Source organism: Pinus tabuliformis, chromosome 6 (genome assembly GCF_031772625.1).
Source record: "Pinus tabuliformis cultivar Carrire ecotype Pingquan chromosome 6, CPIR1, whole genome shotgun sequence".
NCBI lineage: Eukaryota > Viridiplantae > Streptophyta > Pinopsida > Pinales > Pinaceae > Pinus > Pinus tabuliformis.
The window spans coordinates 1271505924-1271533808 of NC_142292.1; the positions used below are offsets into that span (position 1 = coordinate 1271505924).

General features: G+C 33.7%; 2 pseudogenes; both read left to right on the top strand.

Annotated features, from left to right (window-relative positions):
* The window catches only part of LOC149263289 (vacuolar protein sorting-associated protein 36-like), a 32909-nt pseudogene extending 8948 nt beyond the window's left edge, over positions 1-23961 (top strand).
* A 6-nt stretch (positions 23962-23967) lies between these two features.
* On the top strand, positions 23968-24703 carry LOC149263290 (protein phosphatase EYA pseudogene; annotated as a pseudogene).
* The last annotated feature ends 3182 nt before the right edge of the window (positions 24704-27885 follow it).

The window sequence follows — 27885 nt, forward strand, 5'->3', positions numbered from 1 at the left end:
CTTCCCATGAACCAATTTAAGTTTCAATGCTTCTTGCCTTGAGATGAAATTCCACACAATCGACCTGAATTGATCCTCCTCGAGCTCAGAGTTCATCGTTCCTTCACTACCTCTCTACCTTAAATTACAACCTACGATCTCCCAGTTGTCGGTAATCCTGCCTTTAATTCTCATTATTAGCCATCTGTGGGTTGATGGCTCCAACTTATCTTTGATACTTCCCTTGCTTAACAAATGTACCATGGAATAATTATGGTGCTTAATCCTTGTGTTAGACATTGCTATTTTCTCAATGCTCTTCCAGAATTTTGAGGCCTTCCATTTATTTGATTTCATGGGATATGAAATTCAATGGATGCACCCTCATCCACCCTTAGCACTCCTTGCTCCAACATGGTGACTCAATTCGCTTACTCATCCGCTAACCCATTGTTTTCCCTTTTGATGTGGAATAAATCTATGAGATCAAATTTATCCAACATTAGAATTATTCTTTGGATTGTTGGGTTTGAATCTGAGTCCTTGTTTGAAACCACTTAATACATTTTTGGATGGTGATAAGAGAATCTCCAAAAACTGTTAGATGGCTAATTCCTTCATTTGCTTCCATCCTTATCCCTTGCCATAATACATATTCTTCCGTCTGGTTATTCGTGGACATTCCCAAACCCCACGTGAACTTTTTTCTTGTTTCTCCATTGGGGCTAACGATAACCCCTCCTGCTCCAACACCCCCATATTTTTATGATCATTTTAATCTAAAAAATTGTTGGTAATTTGATTAATAGTAACAAAATTACAATATAACAAATTGAATTTGATTAATTTTATTACTTTTTTAAAACTTTTTATTATTAATTGAACCAACATTTAAATTTTTACCCTCATTTATGGACATTGCAACATCTCCCCCATTTCGGCTTCCATATTACTTTTGACCTTTTGTTATTTTTTAACTAAGTCGATATCTAAATGTTTACAAACATTTACACCAATGCAACATTTCCGCCATACTGGGTCGTAGAGTACCTCTCAGCGCAATAAAGTAGAGTAGATGGAACTTTTAAACATCAAACTTGGAAAATTAACTCCAACACGAAGAGACAAGAGAATATGTGAGGCTTGCATTCCAAAAAGAATGGATCATTTTTTTGATTTTAGAAGCTTTCCATGAAGAAGCTATACAAATTCAACATTGGGCGTTTCTTAGGGGGACTCAAAGTGTTATCGGAAGTGACTTTAGCTCAAGGAAATTCATCCAAACCTTTTAAGATGAATTTAGAATGGTTAAAATAAGAAGAATTTGTGAAAAAGGATAAAAGAAGTGAAGGTAAATTTTTATGCTTCTTTGATCGAATCACCCCTTACCAATTTCAGCATCACCTTAAAAACGACAAAGCAATCTATAGTGATATGGTCAAAAGATAAAAAACAAAGGGATGGAAGAATTCTCAAGTAGGCGGAGGAAGCATTAGCATCTTGGTATGATAGTAAGGGATTTGGTTATAATTTAAATAATAAAAAAGCAAAAATAAAACATATTGAAGATAAAAAGAGACAAATCCTTATGGACAAAGAGAATAAATGGAGACTTATAGGTAAGGCTATCTAGCTCCAAGTGAGAAATGAGAACACCATTTTTTTCTTTAGATACATCAATTATAGGTAGAACATAAAATTTGTATGGAAGATTAAGAAGGAATATGGATTATTGGTGGCCAATTCTAATAATATGGTAGAAAAAGGTGTTAATTAATTCCAATCGTTATTTAAGGTTGAAAATCTAGTTACAATTATCAATGCAATTATATTGTCAAATTTATTCCCACGCTTTATAAATTTGAAAGACAACCAGGCTTTGATGAAGGAAGTAGGTAATGAAGAGTTACATATGATACTTCAACTCTTTCGAAAGGATAAAATCCATGGTCTAGATGGACTACCAAAGGAATAATTCCATGCATGTTTTGATTTTATTGAAAATGAGTTAAGAAGGGTGGTTAAGTCATCAAAAACCACTAGAAAAAAATTAACAACCTTCATGGTCCTAATCCCCAAGATTTGATAATCTGATTTTCTTTAAAAAGTTTTGACCAATATTATTATGTAATTGTATTTATAAAATCATATAAAAAAATATTGCTAAAAGGATGAAAGGGATCCTATATTGAAAGATATCTACTAAATCAATTTGGATTTTTGGTGGGGAGGGAAATCCATGAGGCGGAGGGGGTTGCAGAAGAAGGGTTACGTTCAATAAAGATAAAAGAATTAGAATCAACTGTAGTAAAACTAGACTTATCCAAAACACACGATAAAGGGAGTTGGATCTATATAAGGAAAATCCTTACACACATGGGTTTGGTTCTCTTTTCATTGCTTGAATAATTACGTGTATAAATGATGTGTTTTTTTTATCCTTATAAATGGTGCAAATTCTCTCTTCTTTAGGTTAGAAAAAGGCGTTTCTATAGGGGCACCCATTCCCCCACCTATTCCTTCTAGTTGTAGAAGGTTTGAGTATATCACTAAAGGAAACCATTATAAATGGTAATACCAAAGGGATAAATGTTGGCAACTCTTGTTATGTCATGAAATTTCTCTTTATTGATAATATCCTTATTTTCTATGAAGGCTCTAGTAGCGTGGTTGGGAAGCTCAAGGAAATCATTGATCTTTTATGCACGGATATGTGCATGAAGATAAATGTAGCTAAATCAACAATATCCTTAAGGGAATTTTTGAGAGGGGAAAAATCTTCACAATCCCACTATTTCCCTATAACGCGGTTAATTAAATGCTAGTTTCAAATATTTAGGATTTCATTTAAAAATTAATATGTATAAAAGGGGTGACTATAAATGATTGATAGAAAGTGCAGAGAGAAAGATAAATACTTGGTGTAGTCGATGGTTGTCTAGAGGGGCTTTCCTAATTTTGATTAAACAATCCTTGAAGCTATTTTAGTATACTTGATGTTGCTTACATTGATATCCAAAAGAGTTGGAAGCGATTAGGGGATTATTCTACAAGTTCATTTGGTTAGGAGAAATTAAAAATATAATAATTGTGTTGGTTTCTTGGGAAAAAATAGCAATACCAAACTCAAGGAGGATCAGGGTTAGAGAATATGTTCATTTTGTCTAAGGCATTAATTGCAAAGAATGTATGGAAATTAATTCAAGCTTTGGGGTTGTAGGCTCAAGTCATCAAGGACAAGTAAATAGCTTTGAATAATGTTGAGGAATGGATAAAACATCCTATTAAGAGAATCTAAAATGCCTTGATTATATGGAAAATAATCATTACAACATTTCCACTAGTTGGGAATTAGTTGGTGTGACATGTAGGAAAGAGAGGAAAAGTCCAAATTGAGTTAGATACTTGGATTAGAAGTAATGTTTTACATATATTACCTCTGAAATTGATTTGTGACCTAAGAGACCCAAGTTTTTGTACACAGGAAAATTGCTAGATGGGATAAGACATATACTTGGAAGCAACATTGTCTATCCTAAAGGGAGATAAATATAAGGGAGGAGGTATGATTACTTGATAGAGGTACATAGAAAACTTAAAATTATGTTGTGTGATACTAAGAGATGATAATAATTAGGCTATCAAGTCATTAAATCCAACAAAGAACTATGCTCCAAACATTGGATACAAAGCTTTACTTTTTGAGGGAAGATATAACCTCCATGGTTAATGATGGAAACGAGTTTGGAAATTCAAGTTCTCGGAAAAATCCAAATGTGGATTCTCTTGAATAACAAAGCTTTAACCTAGGGTATATTACAAAAGAGAAATTTCATGGGATCGAGATTGTGTTATCTTTGCAAACAAGAGCATAACTAACTCACATCTTATTTTTTTCCCAATATAAAAATCAAGTTTGGAATTGGGTGGAAGGAATGACAGGTTTGAAAAATGCTTGGGATGGGAATAATATAGAGGATGCTCTCAAAACTTGGTGCACTGATAGGCGAACCAAAGGTATATAACACTATGTTTAAATCTTGTTGGGGGAGCCTATGGAAAGGTTGGGCCTGCCTCAGTGTCCCTGAAAACTTAATTCGCCAATGGGACTTGTTGATTTTCTCTCTAAAAGGTCTCACTCCCATTGATAAATATTCCAAGCATCCATGTTTTCGGTTTTCAAGTAAAACTCAACAATATATAGTCAAGGAGGGGTACAAATTGTTGCTATGTAAGCTTCCTCACCTAGCTCTTGTGAAAATTTTGAAAAAGATTTGGCACAAGGATGTGCTTCCTAAAGTAAATAATTTATGTTGGATGATGGTACATGGAAAAATACTCACTGCCTAGAACCTCAAGCATAGGAGTATTCAAGGATCGATGAGGTGTGTTTTATGCAAATCAACAGAGGAAACAATTTCTCATTTGTTCCAAGAGTGTCCCTTTTCGTTGGATGTTTTGAAAACAATTTTTTGGAAAGTGCATTATGTGGATTTCATTATGGGCAATTGGTAGGAAATGTTTGTCTTATGGAAAAACAGAATCCCATGATCTCAAATTCACTCTCCTCTAGTAAAGAGGATATGTGCGTCCCTTCCCAAATTCCTGTGCTAGTCTATTTCTGTAGCGAGGAATAATGCAATCTTTAAAGAAGAGTAGCCTTCTTCTTTCTGAATTGTTGTCAGAGCCCAAAGTTTACTTTCTGAAACAATTTCAACTAGAGGATTCAAAGCTTTAGATATACAAGACTTAACACCAGAGAAAATAATTTGGATAAAAATCCCTGAGTCAACAAATCATGTTGTTAGCTTCATAAATCGGCTTAAATCAAGTTCAGTATCATGCTTAAGAATTGATTTGGATGAGTTCCATAACTGGAAGAGAAGCCAAGTGTTATCTACATTATTTTTTGATGGGGCATCAAAGGGAAACCCAGGGGTGACAAGAGCGGGATGTGTGATCTATTTCCTTGATGAAAAAAATGAAATAAGTTTTGCCTGGCGGTTGGGTACTCTAATAAATAACTAGGCTTATTTTTTGGCTCTTTGGAAAGGACTGGAGTTGGCCACCAGTAAAGGCATAAAGAAAATTATGGTTTTAGGTGACTCAATGATTATTATAAGACAAGTTTCCAAAATAAAGACAAAGGAAGTAATTTGTAATATTTCAATCTTGAAAAGGATCGCTTGGATGTTGAATAAATTAGAGGAGATTTCATTTTTCCACATATACAAGTAATTGAATGGGAAGGCAAACAATCTTGCCAATCTAGGAGCTAGATTAACGCAAGGAATATTGGAAACAAACCATAGTCTAAGCTCTTTTTCCCTGGCCCCTCAATTAATAATTCATGAATTATTTGGCCAACTTAACCCTTAGTTATGGAAAAATGGTTGTTTTAATTATCTTGAAGGCATTTCCATAAGAGGTGATGATGGCCCTGAGCACATCACACTTGGATATCTCCTTGTACAATCAACATCACGTGGAGGATCTTCCTATTGAAGTCATAAAAATAAGAGTCTGAGTTCATGATAAATCTTCACATGGAAAAGAAAAACTAAAAGGATTAATTAGGATGTAAGACACTATAATATGCCAGTGATATGAACTCCACTCCTCTACAATGTGGTTATAAATGTTCTTCACTTCAGCGAAGGCTGAGACATTAATTCAATGGCGACATCATATCATCCCTCAGGGTTTTGGATTTGGGTAGATTTGGATATTAATACTCCTCTAAGGTGTCGAAACATTCAGTCTCATGACTCACCAACATATATTGAGTTATCTTCCAAGAATGTTTTCTAGTTCCATTTTCTCAGAAGATTCAACTGTGGGTAGGTAAGACAGAGTTTGAAACATAAGGACCTAGAGACATTTATGGATCAAGTAGAGGAGAATTATTGAGAATGATAGCACCATTCTGTAGATAAATTGTCACATACTATCTTTGGAATGATGGAAATATCCAATAGATGTTTGGAAATGGTGGAGAAAGAAAATGATGCAAGGTTCCAGTTGTTGGGAAAGCATTGTGAATGGCTACATACTAAGCTAGATAAGAAGTTGGGCACAATGGAAGCTAAGTTCATTCTTCTAAAACTCAAAGTAACTAGGATGGAGCCCCCTTTTGTTGGTGTGCTTGATGATGAACTAGAAAAAGTGGAAGTTGGCAAAACTATGGAGTCTCTTGATATACAAGTTGCAGTGGCACATGGAAAAATGGTACCTTGCGGGACAAAAGCGAATTCAAATATTTATGGAGAGCTAGGACCTTCAATATTTTTTAATTTTGAATGTCATAGTCAATGTATTGTATATATGTTGTGCTTTTGGGTGTTTTTTTACAGAATTTGACTACAAGGAAAATACCTTCTAGCGAAGGTTATATCGAAGCTTTTTAGTGTTATAAAATTGGCAAAAATTGTAAAAACAACACCCGCTAAAACATCCATTTGTGATAGTGAATGTTTTAGTGGAGATTATAATGGAACTTACTCACAACTGAAAAAAATGGGTGGACGAAGGTTTTAGCAGAAGTTTTTTTTACAGTGCACTTCATTGAACAAGTACGACTGGTGCACTACATATATAAACACAATGAGGCATTGAATGCAAAGAACACCAGTGTGTAATATATATTGCACTGATGCTAATATAAAATAATAATCCCTAGGGTGTTCTTGTAAGGAATAACACTGAGGCACGCAAAAAATAATTGCAGTTCTCACGATTTTGTTTAAACTTGTTGCGCTAATGTGTATTGTTTGTATAAACGCACCAATGCATTTATTATATAAAAGGACTGGTGATGTTAGTTTTGATAATGAATCGGGGCTGAAAATAATATTTTGTAGGACCAGGGTGTTAGTTCTATGAAATCACTGGTGCATTAAGAATTACAATATACCGGTGTGTTAATTGCAAACAATACCAGTGCTTGAAGAAATAAACACCCGACTTTTGTCATTTTCCAAAAAGGAACTGATCATGCAAAAATATGTTGTCATAGTGTTTTTATATAACATAACACATGAATGCATTTTTATGTTATGGACACACCAGTTATTTGTATAAGATTTTCTCTTTTTTGGAAACATCGACCTATGAAAATGCAATTATTGTAATTTTAAAAATAAGTTATTCATCGAAAATTTGACATATATCTTATAACAATATTCATATAAATTAAAATTTGATTAGCACATTTGTATATTATGTTTGGATTAATTTGTTATATTATCAGATTTCACATCTCTTCATTATAATATTTAATCATCCATACATTTAATCAGTGGTGTAACATTTCACAACGACATTGGATAACACAATAGAATAAATTAAAATATATTTTATTATATATCAATAAGAGGCTCTTTGTCATGCAAACTGGGATTGTTATTGGTAACCCCTTGTCTTTCAATTGGGGCACTATGTCCATTACATTAAACAAAATATCTGATTTTCACAGACAAATATCTAAAAAAATACCATAGGTTGCATTGATATCCAATTAGATCATCATTCTTTGTTGGAACTGTTGTTAGTACTTGAGCTACTTCCACGACTTGGGTTATTTGGAGGAATTTTTTTTGATTGCATCGATTGTTTTTGTTTTCATGATCTTGTTCCATTTGCAAACATAAAAATAAAGTGCAATGAGTGTACCTACATTGGTGAGAATAATGAAAATTGAAATAAATAATATACATCAATGTAAATCGAACAACAATGTATCATAGCAAGAAGTGACTCATAAACTTTGCACATGGTTTCAAAACCAAGTCTCATGCCTTATTACAACAAGTCCTCTGCTGGCATAGTTCCATACTTTGTTTCTTGCAAGTTTTAGACACCATTATAAAATCATAGATTTAATATAAAGGACCCCCTTTTTTTAAATTAATTATAAACTCATAGAGGTAAAACAACATAGATAATTACAAATTCCACAATTAATTTTTGATATATCAACATATAATCACAACCCATATTTAACCCAATGTCAATCAATTCTTCCATTGGCTCTTCTTTGTAAAACAACTTAAAATATACAAAAATGAAATATTGAGTTGTTATAAGGAAATATTAACAATTACTCACAAACTTTGAAATCAACCATTTTCTTCCTTGTCATCTTGTTTTATGTGCTAAATGTGTTCCATATTTTTTTTTTTGGCAAGAAAATACTTGAAAATTAATATTTAATGCTAAATTATTTTTTTATATGTACAAAGTCAATCATGATTATATAGATTTGAGGCACGCTGTTGTTGAGATGACTCCTCTTGTGATGCAATTATGTCTATTTCTTTGACCATCTCCTTGTACATTTTTTTGGACATTCCTATTGGCATGTTTCACATATCAACTTGTTGATCATTTGGGATTTTCATAATCTTCTTGAAAAAAGTAATAAACTATTTTTATATTGATATATGAAAATTAAATATAACAAAATTGATATTAATAAATGAATGATTTGTAGTAATATATGCATATAATTCTAGAAAACCATTTTAATTAGGAATATTACCTTTTGAATGATTATTTTTTGTTGTTGTATGTTTTTGTTATTGCAAGTCTGACATGTCTCATTGACCATTTCTCTAGAAATGCTTCTTGTAGTTTAGATATAATTTGGTTCTTAGAATCATTGGATTGATTTTTGTATTGTAAGTGGAAAGTACGTCTATATGTTTGTTCCACTAGATCCCTCATAGTTTTGTAAAAAAAATCCCCTCCTTTAATTAACCTTCAACACCACTCCAGATGAGCTAAGGACCAATTCATCGTCATTTACATGTTTTATAATTTTTCTTTTCTTAGAACGACATTGATATTTTCCTTCGTTGTTTCTCCCTGTAGAACATTAAACATATATGAATTAATAGATTGTTTGAAACGTGCTATCAAATATTCTTAAGTATAATTATTAATGAACATTCAAAAAACAAAACTCATATTGAATAGTATTTTTTCATTCACCTGATTCATCCTTCTGCAATTATTCTATCAAACTTTTATGCTCTTCTGCACTTACATTAAGAATAATCTTATCGACCTTCTTCATTTTGTGGCTCTGTATGACACACACTAACCAATACATATTAGTTAAACTTACATATAGTTCAAACATATTAATCTATAAAGAATTTACAAAGAACTTTCCTTCTATGCTTTTTTCAATGTGCTATCATTGTGTTGATCAATGTTTTTGTTACTTGACACCTTATCAAACATTTTTTATCAATATACAACATGTACCATTCAATATAAAATCCATTAACTATATTTTGTAAATAAATCAAATAATTTTCAGTCAAAAAGAGCTTTGGTAACCGATGCATTTATTTGAATAAACACACTGGTGCGTTTATTCCATTAAAAGCACTGAATGTTTAATTGTTCAGTAGTGGCAGGAGAAATTATTATTTTTAAATAATTTTAAATTATGATGGTGCGATTTGTAATGATAAACACACCACAATGATTTAATTGTGCTATTTGGTAGAGGCGCGCAAATGCATTATATTACACTGGGAGTGACGATGAACAAACTAGACAGAACCAACAATGTTATAATGTACCAATGCATTGTATTACACATGGTGCACCAGTGTGTTATATTACATAGGGGGCACTGCGGAACATATATCCGTTAAAAATAAAAGACAAGGTCGACAGGGTTTGGGTCTAATTCAAGAAGTGATTCCCTTACTTTACATGTTAAACACCCTATATATAGTAAGTACACAAACCCATTAAATCTTAAATGCCTAAAATGGAAAACCCTAATTGTGAAGTGGCAGAGGAAGTTAAACCCTAAGGTGAAATTTTGCAGGAAGAAGCAAGGGTTTAAGGTAATTATTTTTATTTTTTGAATTTTAATTAAATTTAAATAGGAACAGAGATCGTAAAAAAATTAAAATCAATCGTAATTTTTTATTATACAGGTTTGTTTGTTTGTTTTTTTTTTTTTTTTTTTAATTGTGAATAAAACTAACAAAATTTGTAAAACAATTTAATAGTAAAATTTAAATTTTTTGTTATCTAGGGTTTTGAGTGAATCATCATACCTTTCAAATTCTGATCTTTCTGTGGTTCCAAAATTTTTGATGCTCCATGATGCTCCCAATATGTCTCTCTTACAAATGATCTCTCTTTTAATTAAACCCTAACAGAAATTGTAAATTTTTTTATTAGTAAAATAAACAATAATTTTTTTTTTTTTACTATGCATAGTTTTGAGTGAATCACCATACCTTTCAGCTTCTAATCTTCTAAATAGTTCTACTACTCCAAAGTATTATGTTGTTGCACAGTGCTCCTCGTATGTCTCTCTTGCAAATCACTCCCTTGAAATTTTGGGAAAAATAATGAAATAGTGAATAACTTTTTACTATTTAAAGGACTTTATGAAATTAGATTTCAAAAAATCAATTGCCACTCATTTTTGAATTAAAAAAGAAAAAAGAAAAAAAATGTCACACTTTTTATTTCTTCAATTTATCCGAACATCAGTTCATTCGATAGTTAAGCGCACCGATGCGTTTATAAGAAAAGCACACTAACATTGCCAAGGTACCAAATTTTTTCAGTGCACTGACATGATACAATTCTTTTTTATTTTTTATTTTTGAAATCGCGAAACGGTGCGATTAATTTTTTTAACACAATAATGTGGTCTGTATTTAAAAGCATCATTGCTATAATTGTTATAAGAGCACCGAGATGGTTGGATTCGTTTTTATTTTCTAAAATATGAAACATGTGTGTACTAGTGTTGTTTTGTTTTGAAACACATCGGTGTGTTTTTGTACAAGAGCATTGATATATATATATTCCCAGAATGCGGGAAACGGGTGTGGGTATTATTTGAATGCCGTGTTATTAGTATTATTTAAATGCACTGATGCAATTTGTTCTGATAAGCGCATTGGTAGGGTTTAAAAGCTATCTGAAATTTTATTTTCACATAAAATGACATATTAATCTCAAATTATCCTATAGGACGCATCCACATGAATTAAAATAGTTCATAGTATGCATTTTCCACTTAAAATCACCTTATTCTTGAAAAATGGTTTGAAAACTATATTGAAATTCAGATTGTGGTTATATGGTTTTCGAGATTAATTTTAGATGTGCACACAAAATTTTATTTATGATTTTTCTCAAATGCAAGGAAAAAATCTCAATAATATCAAATGGCCAATTCTTCAAATCCAGCTCATTCCATATTGTTGATTAAAGTCCTTCACGGAGTTCTCCCTTTCCATCTCCAGTAAGTTCAGATTTGATTTATATTTCGATTATCTAATTGAATTTTTTTGCAATCCATGTCAATTTGAATAAAAATGTATCCATCCTAATTCAGAATCAAGTTGAGATGTAGAAAATATTCCTCCATTTCAAAAAAGTCAGAAGCTCTTATCAAGAGAAGCATATTGCAAACAATTGGTAGATGAAAATGGACAACCTCTTCACCCCGCTAATTGGTACATGACATCTTCTAGCCATAATATTGGATCAATAATGATAATAATTGTTTGGTATAATGTAATTTCAACAAACCAATTGCATTAACGTGCTTAATAATATCATTGATATTGTACTAATGATGTTCAACATCTTTTGAAATTAGTATTCTAGTGATAATGAGCGGCCCAACTACCATCTTCCAATGCATCCCACTACAACATCAATTCAAGATAAAGTTTCATTAAGAGCAAGAGTCGAAGAGGAAGCATACAAAGAATGGTTGAATCAAACACCTATTCAATTCCCACTATGTCCATATTCACCAATTAGAAATGAATACAACAATAGTAGTTCTTCAACACAAGTCGGCAATGGAGGTAATCAAATAGAGGTTGGTATGGATGATTACTTATGGGATATGAATTCCATGGATGCAATGTTTTTAGATGCATTCCAGAATGATGAGTTAGGGGATGATGCTCATATCACTGATACGTTATTCGAAATCCTAAAATCTACTTCCACCACCCCTCTCTTTGGACCTAGCGATAAGTCAAAGTTTACTCAGCTGGGGACAATGATGTTGTTGTACAACTTGAAAGCAAAGTTTTACATGTTGAATGCACGTTTCTTGGAAATATTGAGATAATTCACCTGCATGATCGATCAAGTCCCTTATATTTTAAGAAATCATGTAACACAATCAACATTAAAAATGGTTGATTTTTCGAACATTAAATATTGATATTGTACAATTATATTCCCCACCAAGTACATGCTATTCAAAGTTAAGGTTCTTCTAAGTGATAATGCCTTGTTGGGTAGCCACGAAGAGGCAAAGTAGTTGTTGAAAATGTTGGGTGTTGAGTATATATCATATCATGCATGTCCGAATGATTGTATTCTATAGAGAGCAAAATATGCATACAAAGAGTTATGTCCAAAATTTGGGCATGAGAGGTACCATAATTAAAAAAAAACGGGTAAATCACATGGTCCTCCTCATAAGATATTGAGGCACATGCCTATAGTCCCAAGGATTCAAAAACTCTTTCGCTACAAAGAATTAGCTATGTTGCAAGGATGGCATGCCTCACACAGAAGTGAGTTAGGGGGTTGTGTGAATCTCAACATATTCAATAACCATGAAAAATATAGAGGATACATGACCTGAAAAATTCAAGGATGGAGTATGAAGTTTACGACTTAGCATAGCCATGGATGACGTCAACCCATATTCCCTCCAAAACACCAGCTATTTTGTTTGGCCTGTAGTAGTGATCAATAACAATATCCTCCTATGGTTGTTGACAAGTGAAGAATATGGATGTTTATTTACAACCATTGGTAGATGAATTGAAGGAATTATGGAAAGGGATACATGTGTACGATGTATCAAGACCCATCGCAATAGATAGGAGTTTTATGTTGTATGGAATATGTGCTTACACCATACATGACTATCTAGGATTAGGAGTTTTCTCTGGTAAATTACTTTTTTATTGATTTTTTTATATACGTAACAATATTATTTTGCATATTAATTTAATTTGCTGATTTTTTTTATTATCTTCATGGTCACTAATGTTCTGACCTATATACAATAATTTTGTAGGTCTTATAAAAAAAGGGTATTGTGGATGTAAATGTTGTGGACCTTCTTTGAAGGCTAGGTGGTACAACCACCTATGAAATCTAGTGTATGAATTCTCTAGGTATTCCTCACAGAAGAAAACCCTTACATAAGAGAAACATACAATTTCAATGTTAAACCAGAGAGAACCAGAGAGAACGCAAAGGTATGCAATAATGACACCAACTAAATGGCTTAGAGAATATGAGAGAGAGAACGAGAAGGACTTTTCCGAAATGTTCGATTCAAATGGGGAGCCTATGTTTGATGATACATAATTCTTCGACAACTATGTTGAGAAATTTCCCATTGGGATGAAAAGGAAATCTATCTTTCATGAGCTCCCATATTGGGAACATCTTAAGATTGCCCACTTACTAGATCACATGCATATGTTTAAAAATGTTTCATCTTCTTTATGGAGGCACATATCATCGAAATAAAGTGACACATTGGTTGTTAGGAGAGATCTTATTTCTTCAAAAACTAAAAAGAAACATAGGCCAATACAAGAAACTAGAGGATATGTTTGTCCCTCTCAGTATTTCAAAGAAGGTGATGTCTCATGGATTTTAAAGAAAGATGATCTTTCTTTGAAAAATGAAGTTATAATAAGTGTGAGGGTGACTTCTTTATATGGGTCTTCACTATGATGATGCTTCACTGTGGAATACCATTTGTCGGGGTTGAAATCGCATGACCATTTGAACCTTCTAAGAGTACGTATGTCAAAAACATGATTTTTTATTTTTATTTTTATTTTTATGTAATGGGATATTTTATAATTATTTTTTGTATAATGTACTATTTACTGTGCAATGTCATTATCCTCTGCTTGTACATGGGTGCATGAACCATGGATTCCCCCAAGACCTACGACATGCCATATATAAATTACCTACATTTTTACGTTGGGTCACATCAAAGGAGATTCATATGGCTAGCATTCCACGGTGGCATCAAGAGATAGTTGAGATTGTTTGTATGTTTGAGAAGGAATTGTCGACGAGTTTCATGGACTTGCAGTTTCATATTCTAATTCACCTAGTAGATGAGGTTGACTTGGTTGGGGTGGTTTCTTGTTGTTGGATGTTCTTCTTAGAGAGGTACATCAAGAAATTGAAAGGTTTTGTTTGACAAAGGGAAAAACCCCGGGGGTTCGTGGCAGAGGGGTATATATCGTATGGGTCTTTCTATTATGCTAATGAGTACATCAATTAGATAAAAAACACACCAGGTGCAGCGATTTGGGATGACGAAAGGGATGAAGACATAAGATAATGAGAGATTCTCGAAACAAATGGAAAGAGGTACATGATAAAGAGTAAGTGCAGGCTTATCATTTGTCAAATTACTATAAAATAACTATTTACACTGAAATTCATATTAATGCATATATATATATATATATATATATATATATATATATATATATATATATATATATATATATATATATATATACACGTTGGTTTGATTTCATCTGCGAATTCAAAAATTGAAGCCATAAAAAAATTCATTCTTTACAATATGGAAGCAACATAATAGTGGGTTGTATTGTACAAACAAAACAGGAGGAAATGGGATAGTGGAAAGAAAGAATTCAAAAGATTGAATGGTAGAAGTGTGCCTTATCCTGATCATTTAAAATAAAATATGCCTATGACATGCCCTAACAGTTGGGTTGTTGATCAAGTTAGAGAGAAATATAGTGAATTTGGTCATTACCTGTGCGCTGAAAAGGATACACTAAACATAGGGATTGGGTGTAGCAATTCAATAATTATAATCTCTTTATGTAAAATTTTAATCTCATACTGCACTTTTGAATTTTTACACACACACACACACATATATATATAGTATTTTTTTAATTATGTTCCGGTTATCAGATACATGACACTGTGATTTTTTCATTTTTTTTATAGGTGCATTTGTTCCCATCTATGTGGGCATATGGACATTATTTTTGCATGAAGGATGTCGATGATGGATGCATGACACAAGACTGTGGAGTGGAAGTCAAGTTCGACTAATCTAGTCATGCTAGCCATCGTGATCAAAACCTAATGCAATGAATGTTAGGTTATGTTGGAAATATACACGAGATCATTCAAGTGGAATTCCCTTCATTCCAATGTGTTATTTTTAGTTGCAAGTGGTGGGACACCTTTGATCAGAATAATGTAAAAGAAGATTGTGATAGTGGGTTGATATATATCAACTCTAGAAATATGTGGCATGAAGCTAGGGAGTCTTATGTTTTCCCAAAACACTGCAACCAGGTTTTTTTTACCCAGAATATGTGTTGGATAAGGATTGGTGGTTCATATTAAGACACAACCTTAGATCGAAACATATTTTCGAAAACAACACAGTTATCATGCCAAGCAAGGAAGATAATCAAGGAGATAACAATGGAGAGTGATATGTACTTGTGTTATTTCATTATTTATACTATTGTTGTATGCTTTTGTTTTCATTATTTCACTAATTATATTATTTTTTTATTCGTCTTGTTGGCATGTTATAATATAATTGGTAAGATTCACAAACCTTTTTACATGCTTTTTTGTAGTTGAAACATTTTTACTCTTAAAACTAAGTATTCAAGGTTACAATCCTTCTCAAATAGAAAAATGAGAAGAAAATAGTGAATTTAGAAATAACATTGAAGATCTAGTCTCAATTTAGATACTTATTGGTTTATTAATCACGTCACATGGTTTTTCTTCTTGTTTAGTTCAAAATCAATATAAATCATCATGTAGCGATAACTCTATGAGGACTTTAACAACGAAAAAATTGTGTATTAATATGTAAGATTAAATTCTTGACATGAGAGGTAAAGTGATGTTTACTATATTTAAATTACAGTTATTGCAACATTATGTAAATTAGAAGGCCTTATGCATGTATAAAATGTTGATTACATCTTTTTATGGACCATAAGAGAAACAAATGGGCATACATGGATGCATTAGAGGTTTTAATTTTTTCTTCATAGATAATGGAAAAGTTTTGACTTTTATTTTCAATGGTAATTGTAAATAAAATTTGAATTAATAAATATTTTATGGCTATGCATTTTTCTTTCTTGTTTAGATTATGTAAAATAAATATTTATTTTTATGTATTTATAAGTAAATTTTTAAAAGTAGACATGTCTTTATCATTGTGAATATGATGTAATATTAAATAGGAGAAACGTGGAAACATGAATTTTAGTGAATATATTGTGATAAGTATGTGGAAAAAATAATAATTTTTGAGTTGTTCATTAAGAAATAATTAAATATATTATTTGTCAAAAGTTTAAATCTAATATAATATCAATTTTGTATCATTTAACTCATATTTATTAAAAAGAGTTAAATTAAACCCATACAATAGCAAATAAAGAACCAAAATAACACCAAAATGTTATATCTTTATTACTAGAAAATTGTCCACTTGCCTCTTTAAGGGAGAACTTCCAATAGAGAAAATCCCCAACTACAAGTAACTTCACAAGCCTTATTTTACATTTCTTGATCCTCATCTTTAGAGAGAGAACCTTCTAATTTAAATTGGTAAGAATTGCTATAAATATTAAATTGAAATTGCTTGAAAATATCATAATTTTAGAAATAAATTAAATTTTATAAAAATATAATTTCTTAAGCTATATTAAATCTAAATTAATTATAAAAAAATTTGACTTAAGTTTTTTAAATTTAACAATAAATTGAATCTTATAAACCAATATTCAATTGGTTAAATTGTATTTTTGAATAATTTATTATTTGTGTGTAGTTTACTTCTAGAGTTCTCGCATCCATAATTGTTTGAATCTTTTTATTAAGAACTAACTAAATTATTTTACCTTTAATTATTTTTTCCTTGTGAGTATTGAAATGTTTTACTAAGTAAGTCAGATTAAATATGAAAGAATTGTCTAAGCAATAGAAAAATATTGATCATAATTTTACAATCATAGTTTCAACCACACTAAAATTTGTAATTTATAAAAATATCTTTGCATTTTTTTTAAAGTAAGTCACTTTGCATGCGATTTCAGATATAAAAGTTTGATATAAGTTCACCAATACATAATCTATAATAAATATTATTTCATAAAAATAAACATCATGATGATAACTGTTGAAGTCTGAAATAGTTTCTTTTTTACTATCCTTTTACCATCTCATTTCACCTTTTTGTCGCCATTTTATAGCAACCTCAACATAGTCATGGTCAAGTTCAAATTTTAAAAAAGGTAATTATAATCCATAAATATAATCTCCATTTTTTTAGTTCCAGTCTTCGCAACCTATGAGAATAATGCAGAAATAGTTAGTTATGAGTGGTTGAACTGAATTAGTTGTAGGTGGTTGAACAGAATTAGTTATGAGTGGTTAGGAATTAGTTTGTGTTATTTCCTATATAAGTGTGATGTAATTGAGCAAAGAGATTAATGAAGTTGTGTGAGTTTTCTGTTTTAAGTTGGTATCAGAGCATCAGGCAAGCAGTGGATTGTGCATATGTGTTGAGGTCGTGTAACAAAGAGCTTGTGCGCTGCTATGCGTGTGAGGCCGCTGAGTCAGGCCGACTAGTGAGACTGTGTGATGTTGCCTTAACTGTATTGAACACTGCCAATTGAAGACCGCTCCAAGTGCGTGTGCTGTCAAGAATCGTCGCCTGGTGTGCTGTCAAGAACCGTGAAGCGAGACAGTGAGGATCGTGAGCAGTCGTTGGTGTGCTGTCGAGAACCGTTGCTGGTGCTGTGTGCTGTCGAGAACCGTAACCGTCGCCCTGTCCAGAACTCTGCGTGGATCGTGCTGCCAGAACTTTGCTGGTGTGTTTGCAAGCTTCCGCCGTTTATACTGCCGTGGTCATATTTTTTTTCAGTCGGCCCGGTTTTCTTTGTTTTGTTATAATTCCTATCTCCGCTTCTTGACCCTTGACGTTAGAAAGCTAGTTTCTTTGGTATTCTATTGAAGCATTTCTCAGGCAGTGAGGCCTGCGGTAGCATTTCTCAGGCAGTGAGGCCTGCGGTATTCTTGTAATTTGTAGAGTTTTATTTATTAACCAGTTTACCAACTTTAAGAAGCTTGCGATTTTTTGTTTGAATTTGGTCATTGGTGGAGAGATGGCTAATCCCCTTGCAGATTCATATTTAAATGAGTCTTCAAGACTTGATGGAGAAAATTATGTCAATTGGAAATTTAAGATCATAACAGTACTGGAGGCATACAATCTCTGCCGATTGTCAAAGGTGACGAGACCAAGCCTCAACCTCCTACTAATACTCAAGATTGGGAGAAGCGTGAAATGAAAGCAAGGGTGCTGCTACGCATGTCAGTGAAGGACAATATTATTCCTCACATTCGGGACTGTGAAACTTCGAAGGTGACATGGGACACTCTCAAAGGTTTGTATGAGACTACTAATGCAAACCGTATTTTATTTTTAAAAACAAAGCTGCTATCTATCAAAATGGATACCAATGAAAGCATTAGCAACTTTGTTTCCCGAATTAAAGACTTTAGTGATAAGCTTGGTGATATTGGTGAAAAGGTTTCTAGTACAGACTTGGTAACTGTTACTTTAAGGGGTTAGTCCCAGACTATAAAGTCTTTATTTCAGCTCTCTCAGCTAGACCGACACCTCCTACATTTGAAGAATTGGCTGGAATTCTTCTTCAAGAAGAAGAGCGCATGAAAACTTTTGAACTGGAGTCAAATGGTTCTGATTTGGCTTTGACTGCAAAAGGCCAAAGACCATTCCGAGGGGACCATGGGACAGAAACAGAGGTCGTTTTCAAGCAAAGCAGAAAGGTATGGAACCTCCTGATTCTTATGTTAAAAGGAACATTGAATGTCATTATTGTGGAAAACCTGGACATCTGGCTAAAGATTGCTATAGGAGAAAGAATAATGAATCAAATCAAAGACATAGCAGGCATAATGGAAATTACATAAACAGAGACACCTCAGTGAATGATGGATTTAAAAATCTTAAGTTATTTCTTTCTGATGTTGCATTGTCTGCTGAAACTGATGATGAGAATGCTTGGTTTATAGATTCTGGTGCCTCGGCACACATGACTTGTCATAAAGAATGGTATGATAAATATTATGAGAAATCTGATGGTACACACATTTACCTAGGAGATGATAGGTCACTTAAAGTTCAAGGCTATGGCATAATAAATGTGTACTTACCTAATGGACAACTGCGACAGATTCATAATGTGATGTATGTACCTGCTCTCAAAAAGAATTTGCTATCTGTTTCCACTATCACTGATAATCATTTAAAAGTAGAATTTGGTAAATTGGGGTGTATAGTGAAAGATGTTCAGGACCACTACAAGGTTGTTTCTACAGGTACCAGGGTTGGAGGATTGTACAGATTGGATGTGACAGTCAAGCGCCATGTTGCATTGACATCTCAAGAGACATCGACAGCAGAATTATGGCATCACAGGTATGGGCACCTAAATTACAATGATTTATCGTTGTTACAAAGGAAATCAATGGTTGAAGGTCTTCCTGTTATGAAGTGTGAACATTTACCATGTGAAGCTTGTGCACTTGGTAAGCAGCATAGAGAAGAGTTTCCTATTCATACTGAGAAACGAAAGTATGATATACTTGAATTAATTCACACTGATGTATGTGGACCTATGCAAACTAGGTCTCTTGGTGGTGCTTCATACTTTGTTATTTTTATTGATGATAGATCTAGATATACCTGGGTCTATTTCATTAGAAGGAAAAGTGACATATTTGAGTATTTTAAAGAGTTTCGAAATATGGTTGAAAAACAAATAGGAAAGTGCATCAAAATACTCAGATATGATCAAGGGGGTGAATATAAATCAAAGCATTTAACACCTATTGTAAATCTAATGGAATTCAACAACAGTTCACAGTGCCACATACCCCTCAGCAAAATGGTGTTGCTGAGCGATGGAATAGAACTTGGTGGAATCTGCTCGTAGTATGCTGCAAGGTAAGAACATCTCTAATGGTTTCTGGGCAGAAGCCATTAACACTGCTGTTTATCTGAAGAATCGATGTCCCACTAAGAAATTAGTTTTTCAAACTCCTTTTGAGGTTCTTTATGGTTATAAACCTGATGTGAGTCATTTCAAAGTCTTTGGATGTACTGCTTTTGCTCATATTCCTAAGGCTAACAGAAGCAAACTTGATGCCAAGTCCATCAAGTGTGTTTTCATTGGATATTGTACGGATCAGAAAGCCTATAAATTGTTTGATCCAAGTTCCCATAAACTATTTGCAAGTCGTGATGTATTGTTTCATGAGCAGACTGATAAAAGTAACACAAAGAATGATACATGGCATATTTCTAATGATGCACATCTCAAGCTTGATACTTTGATTAAGCAGGAACAGGAACAGGTCCAGGTACAGGTACAGGATCAGGATGATAGCAGCAGTATGAGCACATCTAGCAGCAGTGAGTCATCACAAGGAGGTGATACACCTCAAAGCCAACGATTCATGGATGGAACACCCACACCAAGAAGGTCATCCCGACAGACTCGGCTTCCTGAAAGGTATAGAGACTATGCCTTAATGTCTAATATAATGAATGTTGAAGAACCAATTGATTATGAGCAGGCTAAACAACATGAACCATGGATTAATGCTATGAATGATGAGTATGCTTCTATTATGAAAAATCAAACATGGGAATTAGTGGAACTTCCTGAAAATAAAGTTCCAATTGGAAGCAAATGGTTGTACAAAACAAAATTTAAAGCAAATGGTACAATTGATAAATTTAAGGTAAGATTAGTAGCAAAAGGATATGCTCAACAGGAGGGAATTGATTATGAAGACACTTTTGCACCAATAGCTAAGTTGAATACAATTAGATTACTGATTGCCTTAGCCACAAAACATAATTGGAAATATACATCAATTGGATGTCAAATCTGCTTTTCTAAATGGTGATTTAAAGGAAGAAATTTATTTGGTTCAACCTGAAGGGTTGTCAAACAGGGACAGGAGCATCTGGTTTGCAGGTTAAGAAAGGCATTGTATGGTTTGAAACAGGCACCAAGATCATGGTATGTAAAGATTGATACCTTCTTTCTTCAGAATGGATTTGTGAAAAGCAAAAATGATCCTAACTTGTATTTTAAGAAAGATGAAAAAGGAAATGTTGCTTTAATATCTTTGTATGTGGATGATCTCATTATATCAGGCAGTGCTCACAAGTTAATTGAAGAAATTAAAGTTCAGTTGTCACAGGAATTTGAAATGAAAGATTTGGGTGAAATGCATTACTTCTTAGGAATTGAGGTATGGAGAGAACCTGGTAAAAAACTTTGATCACTCAAAGCAAATATACAAAGGAGATTCTTTAAAAGTTCAATATGACAGATTGCAAAGCTATGTCAACTCCCTTAGAATAGAATGCAAAGTTGTACAAAGAAGATGGATCGAAAGAGGAAGATGGAACATTATATCGTCAGTTAGTGGGAAGTTTGAACTATCTCACACTACCAGACCAGACATTGCATACTCAGTCAGTATCCTTAGTCAATTCATGGCTAAGCCTTCAGGAAATCACTGATTGCTGCAAAGAAAGTTCTCCGATACTTAAAGGGAACAATGAATCTTGGTATTATGTATACTGATGTATCTGATGTTGCACTGACAGGTTTTTCTGATTCAGATTGGGCAGGAAATCCAGATGACAGACAATCTACCTCTGGCTATGCATTTCATATTGGATCAGGGGTCGTATCTTGGAGTAGTAAGAAACAGCCAACTGTTTCTTTATCATCAACAGAATCAGAGTACAAAGCTTTGACCAATGCCACCTGTGAAGCTATTTGGTTGCGGAGAATTCTTGCAGATCTTGAAGAAGTGCAAAGTGGTGCAACATGTATCAATTGTGATAATCAGAGTGCTATCAAATTAGCACATAATCCAGTTTACCATGCTAGAACAAAACACGTTGAGTTACAGTACCACTTTGTACGTGAGAAAATTGAGTCAAATGAAATTGGATTGATATTTTGTAACACCAAGGATAATGTGGCTGATATATTTACTAAGCCCTTGGTAAAATCAAATTTGAAGTTTTTAGAAGTCAGTTAGGTATTGTAGAAAATCCATTTCTCCATTAAGGGAGGATGTGAGAATAATGCAGAAATAGTTAGTTATGAGTGGTTGAACTGAATTAGTTGTAGGTGGTTGAACAGAATTAGTTATGAGTGGTTAGGAATTAGTTTGTGTTATTTCCTATATAAGTGTGATGTAATTGAGCAAAGAGATTAATGAAGTTGTGTGAGTTTTCTGTTTTAAGTCAACCTGTCACCAAGGATCAACACGAGCTCTTACTATGTCTGGTTTTGTCAGATTTTTTGCACATATTAATCAGCATAAAACTTTTCATAAGTTTGTTCATCAAGAGTAGCTTGGAAAGAGCTTTCCAACAATATATTACACTCCAAAAACTGGCTCCCGGATCAAAAGATATGACCAAATGAGTGATTGACTCAAAAATCCTCTCGTGTAGCAGTTCAGATATTGAATGATCCAGAAGAAGCTAGGATATGTCAGTGGATGGTTTTGTGTTTGGACTGTGATCGAGAAGGAGAGAACATAGCATTTGAAGGCTTTTTATCATGCTGCTAATCTTCATCTCAACATATGGCGAGCTCGTTTCTCTGCTTTGATTGAAAAAGATATCCTGTGCAGATGACACTGTACATTGCTGACAGTGATATTGCAGGGTGAAAGTGGGACTGGGTTTGGTTGTACAATAGAAGTGGAGAACAAGTCCATTGAAGAAGATGTTCAGAGTTTAAGTGGTGATGGCATTATTTTGTTGGTTATTCTCATGGAGAAAGCGAGGCACAAAATTAATCACAGTTAATAGGATTGATGCTACTGTAGCTGATGGAATTCCTTAAGAATGGTCCTAAATCACTGACTTAACTGCCTTCACTTCTGCAAGAGATAATCTTCATGAACTGAACACTGTTGAAGCTTCAATGACTGAAGATACAAGCCCAACTAGCCAGGATAACAACACCTCCGAGGATGGAGATAGAGAAAATTGTGCTGTAAGAGAATAGGATAGGTTTATGCCTATTTCAAATGTCATCAGGATCATGAGAAAAGTCCTCCCAACACATGCAAAAATTTCTGATGATGCAAAGGAAACAATACAGGAATGTGTTTCAGAAGTTATCAGTTTCATCACTAGCGAAGCAAATGACCGGTGCCAAAAGGAACAAAGGAAGACTATCACTGTCGAGGATGTCAAGAGATGCAAGATTGGCTTCTCAGTGTTGGCATTGCATCACCAGTCACAAAAGAGAGTGCCGGTGCTCTTTATCATCAACAGTTGTCTCGTCAGGTGTGATTGAGTAATAGTTTTCAAAGTTGGCAGATTTTGTCCAGATACCACTAGAAAGGGCTTGAGGCATGATTGCCCTAATTGATGTATATTGTATGTTTAACCGTGCTCGAGGAATAGAACTAATTTCTCCAGAAGATTTACTGCAAGCTTGTGCCACTGGAAGAAAATAGATGTACCATTAATGTTTAGATAGTTCGATAGTAGAGTTATGGTTATTCAATCTAAAGCCAAGAATGATGATGAGGTTTTTGCCAGAATAAAAGATCTTGTTGTAAAAACTGAAGCCTTACAGACAGGAGTTGGTGCAAGTGAAGCGGCTAGAACCTTGGGTGTTGCACCAGCACTCGCAAAGGAGTATTTTCTTACAGTTGAAAGTAAAGGATTGTTATGTCGAGATCATGGTGTTGATGGCCTTAGGTTTTATATCAATTTTTTTTTAGGAAATCAATCCCAATAACATATTTTTGTAGAGAAGAATGGTTGAAAACTTTAATGAGCCACATTTGGATACTCGGAATGAATATGATGATGGCATGGATCTATCGAATTATGATTTCAACAACGATGGATTAGCTCAACCTTGTGATAATGCAAACAAAAGAAAACTTGCCTATCAGCTCCGTTCTATAGGCAATAAGGGCTGCATAGATTACTTGATGACGAGCAAATTAAGGTCTGGAAAGATCTATATGATGTCACTGATGCGTACACTAATGGATGGCTTTCTGTAGGGTGGGAATTTTTAGAGGAGTGTTTGAAAAAGACTCTGTTTCTAGACAAGGTGCTGCCAATGCAGAAAGCAGTGAAGGTATAACTGAGGATTAGACTCCTTCACAGAATGTGAATGTTTTGGTCACATCTGGGATGCTAATACCAAGCTTAGTCAAACACTTGCTTTTCCAACTAGATGGTTTTATCACACGTGAAAATGTGTACAGTTCATGGGACGTGGGGAAGTTGCAGTGTTTTCTATGGATCAAAAAACATTTCGAAGGACCAGGTGTTCAGTTTTGTGTTATTGGAGACAGCATGGAAGAATGTCAAGCAACTGAGAATCTAGGATGGCCTTTTGTAAAGATTGATCCAGTCCTAGAAGGAGGGCATCGGTTTCCAAGACTCTCTCTTTCTACAGTGAAGCACTATTTGCATTGCATATATGCTTTCAAGGAGTATGTATTGCTTGGGTGTTGGACTTGTTCAAGAACCATCTAGCAACTCAACAAGCCTAGTCAACGATAGTGGAGAATGTCTTAAACGACAAACTACCCATTTGAATGACATTGCCTTACTTAATAATGAACAGCAGCAAACATCTTCAAATATGACAGTGGGTAAGGTTGAAGATAATTCAAGAAAGGATAATTGTGTTATTGCTTCAAATACATCAGACTTCGGTAATAGAAGTAATTTCATGACACATTTGACTGATCAGCGCACCCAGAAGGTGAAGAAAACAAGCATTTATTTGTCAATTGTGGATGGTGTAGTTATAAGAAATGGTAAATAGGAATCTCAAATATGCCATACAGTTTTCAATGAGAGAAATTGTTACACTGGCCATATTGGTGTTCATGTGAGAAATGCAAAAAGGCTTCATGATCCACCGGGTGAAATCTCAAGTGCCAGAGCTTCTCAAGGGTGAAGATAAACGCATAAGTGGCAATTTAAGTCAAGTAATTCCAGATTGGTCATAAATGGCTACATTTTTAAATCAACAACCGAGAGGGAGGTAGCAAAGTTTTGAAGCATAATATCAACCAAACTCCAAAATTCGTGCAGGTGCAAGGTGGCAGTATTCAAAGTATTCAACGAACAAATGGAAAATATTTCAGGAACCCAAGGCATCTACAGAGTGCAGGTGGAGGGTGATTTGATCATCATCCCAAATTATCCCTGATTTCCAGCGATGTTCCACAACGGATTTTGGTAATTCGACTTGTGGCAGCAATTAATTGTTCCTTTTTTATTTTTGAGATTTAATTAGTTATTTTGTTATAATTTAATTTAGGTATTTTGACCGCATAAAAACATATTTAGGTTTTTGTTTGTTTTTGTTTTTTTGTTTTTTATGTTTTTAGTTATTTTGATTCCTATGTTTAGGAATCAATAATTAATATGTAATATTATATATAGGATTATTTTTAAATGATAGAGGTTCGATTTTGGCAATAGAGAGGCTTTCTTGGCTTTGTGTAAAATTTTTCCTGAATATCATTTTAATAAAGCAGTCTTTTGCCCTTTGGATCTGGGATTCATCACGGTGCTAATGTTAATATGTTTTTTTTGTAATCCATTTACATATTATGTTTTTTTTGCCTTGTTACAACATTATCTAAGTGATATGTTAGGAATTCATTCGTAATGATGCTCCTTTCGTGATGATTTTGCTGTTAGTTGTAATGGTTGTCGTGATTCTCTTTCATCTAAAGTTGTTGTTACAGATTCATCCTCTGTCTGATTCTTGCAGGGCAGCGATATTTCTCCCTTATACTTCTCACATTTACAATCTTCACTTGGTTGAACATGGCACTTAATTTTCCCCAGGTTTGCCGACAAAAACTGGCATCAATTCCATCATCCAAATCATCCTTTCTCTTGTTGTTTTGACCCAAACAAATCCAAAAAGAACCTAGAGCTACTATACCTAGCCTAAAATCCATATTTAATTCAGTCATCTCAACTAAGATTGACAAGGAGAGAGCCCTCTCCCGACCTGGTAGGGCTAGCTACCAGGTTAAGCTTGGTTTGTGGTTATCCTAGGATTGCCTCCCTTCAGCCTAACACAGTGCCAACCATACTGAGGAAGAGGTGATAGATCTTCTCTAGGAAAGATCATTCAAGTTGCAAATTTGATTGCTGATGGTGGAGAACAGCCAGACACATATGAAGGCTGAAATCATCTACCTGATGACTCCAATGTTCAAGATCCTGAGCTTCGACTTCAGTGCCAAAGAATCTAGTTTTTAGAACATTGATGGTAATCACCGATGACAAGGTATGTGGCAAAGTCGTTATCTAGTGAAATGTTATTGATTTTAAGGGATGAGATAGCAAAATTTCAGATTGATTAGAATTTTTGAACATCCAGCCGACTCACACCTGAGAATAAATATTGTTTTTTTGGCTTAGTGGTTGAAAGATTGGAAAATGAAATTGAATTATTGGATGTTCAAATTAAATCACATGAATTCCAAGACCCTAAACAGTTCTTGGAAACTCTCCCTCCTCCCAAAGAGGAAAAGATAAGGCTGCCCTTGGATGGTTGGATTGAAGGATGTTATGATTTACAGTGAGGATGGGACAATCTCCAGCCAAGAGCATATGTTAATGAGCTGGAGCAATAGATAGAATCTGGTTTTTATGATCCTATCGCAACATATATGGAATATATTTTTAAGTTGAAAGAAAAACCAGGTTGCCTTTTATAGAGACAGAGGTACTATGGGTATATATTGCTGTCCATTTTTATGTACATTATATTCTAAGTTTAGAATTGTTTACATTTTTACATTAGCAGGCTTGGCATTATATGACTTGTAAAATTACATTCTGTGGTTTGATTCTGCAGTCAGTGAATGTGTTTAAATTCTGCATTCAGTGGATATGATTTGATTATGCATTCCTGATAAAAAAATATTAAAATGGAGCAACTCGGATCCCATAAAACTATAGTTTCATAGAACCAACCTAGTTGAACCTTGGATTTATTCTATAAAATTCACTAGTCTACCTAAGACACGGTACACCATTACTGATATATGGCTTGAGAAGCTACAAGCCAAGCACCCATTTTACCCATTTTCTGGATGCCACTCAGTCCAAAGACTTATGTCAATTGAAACCTTCAGAATTGACTGAAAACATGGCATAGAGCTCTAAGATCGTGAAAACACATGAATCTCAGTTCTTCACTCCAAAAAATCAGAGGGTTGTATTGACTATATAAACAAAGGGGGGAAGATATTAATTGAATGAATGACTGTAGACCCAAATGCACAAATAGGGGTACAACACATTGTAGATTCTTTGATGCCCTTGAAAACTTATCTAACAATATGCTCCTAGCACAACCACATAAAATGTGTTTGATTTAGGTCAACTTATGAGGCATTGATAATAATATCCTCCACATCTTTTTATGTTGCACAATTTTAACTAGATTACTCCTACTCTAGTCAAACCAATCTATATCAGATAAACCCAATATTAATCATCTCTCTTGTTGACTGAACTACAATATCTTACTAACACAGCCACATAAAATGTATTTTATTTACATCAAATAGTGAACAGGATCTTGATCAACCCAATAATATCTGTATCAAAAATTGTCAATAATTCCATTAGGAAGGGTCTTTAATAGCATTGGTCCTACTTTGGTCGTGTCAATCCTA